Below are 11,911 nucleotides of genomic sequence, written 5' to 3'. Positions count from 1 at the left end.
AGATATAGATATAGATATAGATATAGATATAGATATAGATATAGATAGATGATATAGATATAGATATAGATATAGATATAGATATAGATATAGATATAGATATAGATATAGATAGATATAGATATAGATATAGATATAGATATAGATATAGATATAGATAGATATAGATATAGATATAGATATAGATATAGATATAGATAGATATAGATATAGATATATAACCACACATTTTATCCCAATAGCTAAGGATAATTTCTAAATTGCATAAAACAGATTAACTGCATTACAGAAATGGTAGTGAGATTATGGATCTTTCAATTAAAACCTTTGAAGAATCATTACATGGTGAAAAAGAATGCCTTGGTGATTTTTAAATAGATTTCACCTGCCACTGTGTTCCCCTATTCTTGTACATTTTTTTGGTGATGCTCCCTGAGAAGGGTTTTGTTGATATAGAACTGTAAATTTAAGATGAAACTTAAATACCATCCTGCTCATGAAGGAAAATTCTCTCCCCACCCCAAAAAATTTTGTTGGGATACAAATAAAAAATACAATGCAAAGATTTAAACAAATATCTTTGGAACAAAAATAACCCCATCAAGTATAGAAGCCCAGTAACTGAATTCAGACAACCAGTGAGACCAGTCTATGAGACACCACCAGCAAAGTTTCTTTCTGAAGAAAAGCATACAAAAAAAAACCCAACCAAGACAGCTTAATATACATTCTGACTCACATTTCAGGAATAAAATTGTGTCATTGTAACAGTTCAGCAGTCATTCCCCTCCAAATATCTCAAAAGTTCTTTTAGAAGGACTAGTAGAATAATTCTGTGGCTACACACATATATTAAGATATATTAAGTTTATTTCTTTTCAAAGAAAAAGTACCTTTTTCAGCCACATGTTACTATTATCTACTTATTACAGCTGATATTATGTAAGGTTTTGTGAGCTTCAGCTACAGGTCAGCATTCTGCTGAGTAAAGACTCAAACACTAAATACATATATGTGATATTCTCATTTTCTGTGTTAGCACTGGGACTGTTTTTTTGATTTCCAAAAACCTTTTTTTCATTCCTAAAGGGCAATCTTCCCTGTAAGAAGAGTTATGTTTAAAATGTAATGTATTTTCAAAAAGACCAGCATGCCATGTGTAGAGAAGTGAAGCAACTGACTGTCAATATTATAATCTGAAAGGATGTTTTTACCTCTCTAAAGAAAAAAAATTACAAATGGTGGCAGCATGTTACGTGTTTTCCAGTATACTCACCCTAACCTTGGACCATTTTGGCCATTTTCTAAAAAACTTTATTTTCTCTTCTTTTTTTTCTGTTACGGCATACTGATGTGATTGGGAATTCATACCTACAGTGTAAGTCCCTGTTTCCAGACCTAGGGAGGCAAGGTCCCTAGAGTAGCTGTTTATGCAGCTCACATCAGTTCATTCACATCATACGCCTGCAGAGCTCAGGGCTTGATATACGTGTGCTCCCATTTGTCAAGCATCATCCCTTTAATGATTAAATAGTAAGAATGTTTACAAAGGAGAGATTAAAAGAGGTGGGGGGGAGGGCGCCATGATACATTCAAACTAGACTCTCACACACACCACTCACCCACTGGCGCAAAACTGATTAGCTGCCTAAGGCCACTGAGAGCGCAGGCACAGGATGTTTTCCTAAAGGGAGGAGGGGCGAGCTTGACCTTTTAATTTATAAAGGGAAACCACACACCCAGGTGTTGCAGCTCTGCTCACAAAGAACAATTAGGACATAATCTCGCCTGTTTATTTTGTTGGGTTCAGAGGTCCATGCTGAAAGATCAAAAAGGTCTTATAGTCATTCAGTAATCTCCATGCATGTGATGTTTTTCAACAGCCTTTTTTGTTGGTACTATTTAGTTATTTGTTTGTTTGGAAAGAAAAAACAGTCTCTTTAAGTAGGAAATCCCACTTGAGCTACAACAAGGCAAATTGCCCCACTCATGTTAAAGCTGGATTTTAAAGGAAAAGAACAGCTTCCTCAGAAGGGGAAGTGGAGGGGCAGCCACTGATCTCTCTGATTATCAGTGATGGGACCCAAGAGAATGGTGTGAATTGTGTATCAGGTGAGGTTTAAGTTGGATATCAGGAAAAGGATCCTCACTCAGAGAGTGGTTGGGCACTGGAACAGACTCCCCAGGGAAGTGGCCACAGAACCAGCTTAACAAAGTTCAAGAATTTTTTGGACTACACTCTCACACGCATGGTGGGATTCTGTGCAGAAACAGAATTTGGACTCAGTGATCCCAATGGGTCCCTTCCAACTCATCATATTCTAAGAGTTTCTATGAAAGTCTACAATAAAAGAAAACATATAAGCACCAATTACAGCAGGTATTTTAAGGAGCTCTTCTAGGCAGCAATGACACCAATGTCACAGACAAAGTTACACAATTACCTCTGCAAATTTCTCATAAGGAAAGCTTGTATGACTCTTCTGACCCAAACTGTGCCAGCAAGGCAAAGAAATTTGGGCAGTGTTTGAAAAAAAATAAAAATAAATTTTAAAAAATCAGGCTCTCAGCACAAAACAAATAGTAGAGAAATAGAAAATACTGTGGCATACCCAACCTCGGCTATGTTAAATCTCTCCAAAGATTTATAGGTGCTGTCCTAAAATGACAGCCTATCAGCGGGCTCTGCGGTTTCTTTAAAACAGCCCTGCATCAAAGATGTGCACAGTAAATTCTTCAGCCACAGTATTGGTTCAGGGGTAAATCTGACTGCTACAGATTGTGTTACCAGTTTGGTTTTTTATAAATGGATGTGTAATAGGGTACTTTAAAGATAATTTCTTCTGTCAACCACCCAGGAAATCAAAGTCCTTCAGCAGAGCAAAACCTGTCATTTATTATAGCTGTATATGTTGTTGTATATGCCATTTATTATAGTTGCATATATATAGTTGTATCTATATACACAACTATATGTATAGTTGTGTATCTATATACACAACTTTTAACATAATGTAATGTGGTGGACAATCTTCTAGAATGAAAGTGATTATTTCCCTCTACTGAAGTGCTGGGTAATTGATCTGTCATCCACTACCCACAAGAGAGTAGGAGGGTAAAAATAGACATTCTTCACAACAAATTCCCTTCCAAATCTTTCTGATTGCCTGGCACTGCCTCGTCTGTGGATGCTGTTCTTGCAGCTACAGGGGACTTTGGCCAACTGGATGGCAGGGAAGCCATACACTGGAAACTCTGAAATCTTGTGACAGGCACAGAAGATGTCAAAACTTACCATCAGAGTTACTTGACTGCCACAAATAGCAGGTTGGGATACCAAAACCTGGTCACTATTCTTGCAAAGGCTTGTACAGAACCTCAAGTTAACACAGTTAGCCTGATTCAGAAAACACAGATAATAATGGAGACCTTTTTCTGGCTGATGTAACAGGTTCAGGAATTGAAAATAATCTTTTGTGTGGGTACCATCCCTTTCAGGGAGATTGTAAGTTAAACTGAGTAAGTGTGAACTTAATTCAAGAAGTTTATGATGACAGCACTTTCCTGGGACATGTTGGCATACATCATCCACAAGCATTAGGAAGGAAGTAATACAAGGTGTATTTTTTTCTTGAAATATTTGGTTTCTTTCTAATGTTTGCTGACATTTAAATTTACAAGAATCTTTAAAAAAAGACAAACTGCCTGTTTGGTCTTGTCTTCCCTATTTAGAAACTTTCTATGTAGAGGTTTCATAGGAGGAAAATAAAACCCAACTCTAACATCTCAAGCTTCCAGAGCAACAAATAAGCCTGGAAATGTCTATTTTCTTTCTTTCTTTCTTTCTTTCTTTCTTTCTTTCTTTCTTTCTTTCTTTCTTTCTTTCTTTCTTTCTTTCTTTCTTTCTTTCTTTCTTTCTTTCTTTCTTTCTTTCTTTCTTTCTTTCTTTCTTTCTTTCTTTCTTTCTTTCTTTCTTTCTTTCTTTCTTTCTTTCTTTCTTTCTTTCTTTCTTTCTTTCTTTCTTTCTTTCTTTCTTTCTTTCTTTCTTTCTTTCTTTCTTTCTTTCTTTCTTTCTTTCTTTCTTTCTTTCTTTCTTTCTTTCTTTCTTTCTTTCTTTCTTTCTTTCTTTCTTTCTTTCTTTCTTTCCTCTAAATTGGAGCAAGTAAGTTTTCCCGAAGAAAATGGCATATAAAAAAATTCATCATTTTAAGATATGATCCTCTGCAACAAATATGAAAAACAGTGATGTAGAGATGTGAGACCTCTCTTTATCTGACATTAATATTTTCCACAGATTTGATACTCTAAGAAAAAAATTACAATGGAATTAGTTCTGATATCTTTACCTTCACTGAAGAAAATCTACAGCATTCTGTACGATTAAAACTAATCTTTCTTTCATCAGAGATAAAAAGCCATTTTCCAGGGTACAAAGAGCAAAGAAAGATAAAATCTGTTTCTGAATGCATCAGTTGATTATGAACACAAGTTCAACTATGTTTTTGTTCTTTGTAACTGCTGGAGAAGATTAAAATGTCAAAAATACAGTAGAAAATAAAATTTAAAAGTTTCTACATTTCATAAAAAAAAAAATCTGAATTTAGATACCAATTTCTTCAATTTTAAGTAACTGGAACATATTTTCTGTGTATAAATGTTCATTTTTTTTTGGGGGGGGAGTATGGCTATTCCACAGATATATAAATTTCTAGTCCAGAATATAGTGGATGTCACATTCAAAGCATGTTCCTCCTTATGGTGTTGATTCTACTGTTGGAAGCTATTGCAATGCTCCTTTTATCCACAAGTTATTAGGTGCAGGGCTTATGTGGAAAGAGGAACTTTCTGCAATTTTAAGTTTTAACTTATGTTAAAACACAAGATTGACCCGATAGACATAATAGTTACTCTTGGCTTAGAATTTATGGAAAAAAAAAAATGAAGGTTTATCAATAATGGATGTAAATTTGTTACCATGTTTTAAAGAACGCCTAGCATGCACAAACCTGCAGAACTACAAATCTGGTAGTAATTTAAAAAGAAAGACATATTTGAGGAAGAGGGAAACAAAATCAATGTTTAATTTCTTAAAATTTTAAACTACATCAGTTAAACAAAAGAGCAAATTAATAAATAAACAGATGAGCAAGATTTTATTTAGTCAGATATTTTACAATTCCAAGTGGACACTATATGAGAAGAAAGAATGTGCTATACAGATGAAATAGCAGACTTAGAATCAGGAGGTTTTGCTCCTGTTTCTGTTACTGGTCTTCTGAGTTTCCTCAGCAAGCACAGCTTGTAGCTCAATTTCATAAATTTAATAGATTTCCTCTGAGAAGCATCACATTTAGTGATATCTTGCAAATCTGTCATAAATTGTATGTTTTATATCTTTTAATGTGATCTCACCCTTTGTAAAGACAAAATATAATTAGGGCAAGTAAGAGACAATTTATCCCCACCATGCTACACTTGGCAAATAATGTTAAACCGGGGTTATTTGCAGAATTCAAAATGGGATTTAAGGCAGACTTAGGCATCAATTGAAAGCCTTTGCTCAAAAACTGTTTCTTGTTCCTAGGAACATCAGGCTTCAACAAAGCTGCATTGGCACCAACAGATCAACTTCTACTGTGTTAAAATGCACCTGAGAACCTAAAACTGGACAGGACCAAGAACTCGGCATACTAGTACATACATGTCATACATACATATACATCATGGTGTCAGCATATGTCCTGCTGGAGTTCTGAAACTAAATCTCTTTATTTCCTTGAGGGATTCAATCCATTGAGTGTTACCAATCAAACAAATTGATTGAAAATTAAGACAGACCTGATTATCAATGCCTGTTTGAACTGCCGTTTATTCATTTTTCATTAGGCAGTCATAAAATGCCTAAACATATCATAAGCAATAACTAGAATCCAGATCTTCTAGAATAGAGGTTTAGGCTTAGGCCACAGCTGGAGTTTTTCTGGACACAGGCACATAAAGTAGGATAATTACATTAGAACTGATTAAGAAGATAAAGAGAGAATCCACCTAGCCCTTTTCTCACTGTAGATAAGACCAAAATCTGCTTCAGGAAGGATTCAAAACAAGAGGTCTTATCACATTAGGAAGAGCTGCTTCTGCTTTCAGATCTGTTTCAAATTATTGGTTCCTACTTCATTTGAGAAAAAATCTACCTGAAATGCCTATAAATTCAAATGAGAAGAAAGGATCTTGCTCCTGTACAGAAATAGCACCTCTGCTGGTATTTAGGTAGCTAGGTAGAAGTCATTCTCTTAGCTATAAAGACTACAAATTTAGAGGAACCAAGCATCATACTTAGGGACTGTGATGACGAACATTACAAGTGCTGAAATCCTTTACTGGGAACAGATTCTCGTAGTACCTGCGTTGCACAGAAACAGAGCTCTCTCTTGACATGAAGATACTCAGTAATTTTTGGCAGTTCTTGCAGTGTTTCAGCTCAGGTTCCACCTTAGTAGTTCATACATTTTCTCTTAAAATGAATGTTTAGGTATCTTACATGTACCAGTAAGAAATGACATTCTGAGAGTCAAGTTACAATCCACAACAAATCTGAGTCAAACCCTGTATGTGTCAGGCTCAGGTCCTTAGTATCTTAACCTGCTGTCACATTTATTACAGCTAATTCCTAGAAAGTTGCAAAAATAATCTGGTAGGAGGGGTCAGGAAATGAGGGTGTGTGTATGCATGAACACTTCTGAAGAGTTTGACTTGGTATAAATTACAGCTTCCTGAGTTTTTATTATTGCATTATTTGTTTAAATGCTGGATATCTGATGATCCGATTCTTGGTACAATTCCCTGTTTCTCATATCCATTACCTTTATAGAAAGTAGCACAAAATCTGTCTCAATACCATAAGCACAGTTAAGTTTTTGACACAATTCAAAACAGCAGAGGTTCTGTGAGTAAACAGGCTTCAGAACTGGTCTTGGACAGGACAGGACAGGACCCGGATTGGTAACATAGCCTTAAGTAAGAGTGGCAAATAAACAGCATCATGACAGAAGAAGCCCGCTCTGAGTAAGATACCATCTTATGACTAACTATCCCCTTTCTGTGAAGGCTGATAATATCACCAGCAAAAGATTCCTGCTCTAGCTCAGTACTAGAGGAGTAAAAGGAACTCAGATTGCCTGTTTTTATCTGCTATCACCATCCCCAGCTAAAAACCTTGGTCCATCACACACAGTTCCTACCTATGCTGTCATAGCAGACCCATGCCCAAGACAGCAGAACAAGGGTCTGATGAAGTCCTCTTTTTCTCAGCTCTAAGGATGCATTCTTCCTACTAATTGGTTACAAATGTTCACTTAACAAGCAAAGTTATTCACATGATGCCGTAATGCAATAGTGAGTCTTGAAGACTTCAAATGTTGTTGACTTGTCTTTCTAAATCAAAATCAGACAGAAATTATTATGGAAAAAAAATCAGTACTTAAAGAAAATGTCATTTTTAATCTAGGGAAAATTTATATCCCAGAATTTAATGGATTGTTATCATTCTTTTTTTTTTTTTTTTTACCAAAAAACAAACCCTTACTTAGCTAGGAAAAAAACCCAAGGATTAGAAATTAAAGTAGAAGCCTTTTCTTGTTACAGTATTGATCTTTTTCAATAAAATGTGATCAAACACTCATGCTGTCTTACAGGTATTCAGTGTACTGTGTAGAACAAAATGCTAAATCAAATTCTTAGTGGATGTGGACACGTGACAATTACAAACACTGGCAAAAATTTAAGTCCAATGAAAAAGAAATCATCATACATTGAATGAGCAATAATTACTGTCTTCCTTAGTTAACGCTGGGAATTTCCAGGGAATTTCTAGAATTGCCACACACTGGTGCATCTTCTGCAGCTTGGTCAGTGCAGGAAAACCACACAGAATCTGTTGAAGTCATCCACCCAGAATCAACTGAAATTTGAGTCCTGTTTATTCTCCAAGTTTAGCAGAATTAGAGTTTTAGAGAGGATCCTTATAAAAAGAAATGGAAAATAAATTACTGTGAAAGGATGAGAAAACTTGTTCTGTTCTTGCTTGTGCTGTAGTTCTGCAGAAGCTGTCACTTAGTAATGTAAGTATTTTGTTAAGCTTTTAGTTCAAATCTATTTGTTTTCTTCAAAATAAGAAAACCTATAGATAAAGAATCAAGCAACCATTTAAACAGGTCCTTGCATCAGATCAGGTCAACCTGGAACAAGCCAACAAATTCCTTTCTAACTGCCTTTTGAAACCTCCTATGAAAATGATCAAACAACCTACTGGTTCTTTGCAATGCTCAGCAAAAGAATTGAGCACTCAGCCCATAGTAAAGAATTTCTCCTGAGAGGACAGGAAACATAATGGCTACTTTGGCTCCATTCTTTCTAGTTATGAAAATGTTTATGTCTTTCAGAGTTGAAAAAGTGTCTTTTAAAAATAATTTTCTGAGTCTTACATTTTGGATATTTTTTATCTCATTCCTGATACTATTCTATAAAAAGAATTCAACATCTGATAAAGTTTTTACAGGCCAGCTGAAAGTATGACTAGGAAATGGTGAATTAATCTGCCCTAAGAGAACTTAACTGCACCTGCAGCTTTGAACATAGGTGCTGTCATGTTGAAATTTATTGGAATATGCAGCTGCTTAAGCACAGGTGTAAGAACCACAAAGAATCACAAAACGAGTAAGGTTGGAAGTGACTACAGTGGATCACCTGGTCCAACCTCCCTCCTGCACCTAGAACAAATTACTCATAATTTTGTCCAGAGGGTCTTGAATACCTCCACTGAGGGAGACTCCAGAACTTCTCCAGGCAACCTGTTCCAGTGTGCGGTCACCTGCACAGTAAAGAATTTCTTCCTCATGTTCAGGTGGAGCTTCCTATACATCAGTTCCTGACTGTTGTCCCTTGTACTCTCTGAGTTGGCCAAGCAGAGCCTGGTCCCTCTTCTGACCCCTCCCTGCAGACACTGGCAGACATCGATGAGGTCCCTTCCCAGTCACCTCAAGGCTGAACAGGACCAGCTCCCTCAGCCATGTAAGAGAGACGTTCCAGACTCTTAATAGTCTTTGCAGGTCTCCCCTGGACTCACTCCCAGAGTTCCATGTCCTCCAAGTCCCGAGGAGTCCAGAGCTGGACACAACAGCCCTGGCATGGCCTCACAAGGGCAGAACAGAGGACCAAGATCACCTTTATTGAACTGCTGGCACTGTTCCTCCTAATGCAGCTCAGGATACCACTGGCCTGCTTGGCCACAAGGGCACCCTCAGACACTGCTTGTTGTCCACCAGGACCCCCAAGCCCGTCTCTGCAGACCTTTCCAGCAGGACCCCATAGTCTGTACTGAGGCATGGGGTGCAAGACTCTGTATTTGCTGCTGTTGAACTTCAGAAAGCTCTCTGTCCCTGTTTCCAACTTGTTAAGGTCCCTCTGAAGGGCTTCACAGCTCTCCAGGGCATCAGCCACTCCTCCCCATTCTGTATTGTCTAAGAATTTTTCTAGAAGGCTGGCAAAGGGCTCAGAGTTCTGCAGGGCCATGCCCAGTTTTGTCTGAAGGTTTCTAACAGATTAGAGGAACTTATTTATGGATAGTGTTTTCTATGTCATTATTTCATTAATTGACTTGTATTTACTTCTCTGACATCAGTGTCAGTAGCAACCTCTTCATAGATACAACTTGTATATTTACTTCTCTTGTAGAGGATAATACATTTTATACATTAGTTGATGTTGATTGGTTTGCTTTCATCAGAAGTCCAGTCTGGATGTAGTCATTTTTGGTGGCAGGCCACTCCCTCCTCCCAATTCCATTCAGTTCAGAAATGACATCTCTATTTGTCACTGATCAATCAAAATGCTGGGAGCCAACATCCTAGCCTCCATTTCTCTGCCAATGTTTAATGTCAGGAATAGGATAGGCTGTTTTAAGGGTCCGCAGTAGTTTCTGAACAGATTTTCAAGGACAAGTTTATATTTTGGAGGATGTATGGCTACTCCCTAGCTCCCATCTGATGATACTAAACAATTACAAGACATTTTTTCTGAAGGCCACCTGGGAATAACTTGTCCACTGCAACTGTGCACAAGCTACCTGTCTTAGACTTCTGGAGGAGCACAATTTCTGCAAACCATAGAGAAACTAAGAGCTTTACTGCCCTCTTCTCCCTTTCCTCAGAAACCTGACTTATGGTGGTTTATCTGATGACATAATTTCCTGACAAATATATATGCATGACCATAGAAAGATTGTTTAGTAATCAAATTGTATGGTTTGAATCAATACATTGTCTGTAAATGCTATCATAAATTCTTTTAATTGCCATTCAGTAATGATGAATCTAGCTAGCTCTCTCTTATGCCCAGAGTTTTTGTAGGAAACATTAACCTGCTACTTTACTAGGTAACTAACTAACTAACTAAGTAAATAATAGAATTGCTAATTAGTTGAAGTGTTTTCTGCCTTTTGATGCATATCTGAAAAAAGCACCAACAAGCAAAGCCGACCTGTGGAAGCCTGAAGCAATGGTCACCAATGTTAAACTGTTTGTCCAACAGACTCACAGAAGTTCAGAAGACATTAAACACACTGGTCTTAGATGCCTCAGAATCTAAGTAAATATTCTTACCCATATTTAATCTGTAGATTTTATAGGTTAGCCTACCTATTCAGCCCTTCCATATATTCTCCCGGCTTAGACAGCATTTTGAATGTAAGTAGCGCTTTTTGCTGTCAACAGACAACACTTGCCACAACTAAATAACTTGCCCTTTCCTGTTTATATTTATTAGATAGACATAAATGGCTCCAAGATTACATTCTCTGCACAGTAATCACATGAATAGAAGAACTTGATGATTCAGAGCTGGAAGGAATATCAGAAGCAAGGCAGCATCACAAGCAGGGTCAATGAGAAAGAAAGGATATAAACCCTCCTACTTTGGCCTCTGGGTGCATTAAGTTCTTGCACAGTTTTGAAAGCTACTCAGAATGATCTTTTACCATATACACAAACTTCTATTTCTTGTTATGATCATTAATGTCTCCTAGTATCACAAATCCCAGTCTGCTTTAGGGAGCACATATGTCTGAGCTGCACCAAAAACAAACAAACAAACAAAAAGAAACCCCCAAAAATAAAAAAAAAAAGAAAAAAAAAGAAAAAAAAAAGGAAAAAAAAACCCAAACCCCACCCAAACCCCAAAAACTAAACCAAATTAAACCACCAAAACCAAACCAACTAAAAAAACAAACATCAACAGACAAAATAACCCCAACAAAAAACCCCAAAAATTAACCAGAGATATTAACCAGAAAACAAGACCTGCAGCAATATTGTTCATATTTAGAAATATTCAGGGAAGGTATTTTAGCAATTATTGGCATGTAAAAGAAAAAAAAAAAGTGTCATTTTCAAAGTTCCCTGCTTTGAACTGTATGTAGGATACATGAAAGGTGACGTAAATTTTAGCAAATCTGGCATTTTAGGAGCTAATCATTATCATCAGTAACTGGCAACATGGTAAGGTCTGCAATGATTTGGATCTGTGTGGCCAGTTGTTAGCCATATGCCATAAAGAAAAATAATCTCCTTAAGCCTTGCAGAATGGATGACTGCTCTTCAGAGGGTTGCTTAAATCTTTAACATGCTGCAAACATTTAAATAATGCTGGAAAGAAGATACCGTATTGTTGTCCTTTTTCTCTGTGTTTGATCTTAATAAAAAGTTAAACAATCTGCTAATAAATATAGAACTAATGAAGCTGCATTTTCAAAACCATAATCCACCGCTGGAGAGTACCGTACAACAGACGAAAATCATCCTTTAGAAGATCACAACTCAGCAATAAGATGACATTGGGGGACTCACTCTTTGATACA

This window comes from Passer domesticus, chromosome Z, assembly GCF_036417665.1.
Source record: "Passer domesticus isolate bPasDom1 chromosome Z, bPasDom1.hap1, whole genome shotgun sequence".
Classification (NCBI taxonomy): Eukaryota; Metazoa; Chordata; class Aves; order Passeriformes; family Passeridae; genus Passer; species Passer domesticus.
The sequence above is the reverse complement of the archived record's forward strand: the minus strand, read 5'-3'. Positions refer to the sequence as shown.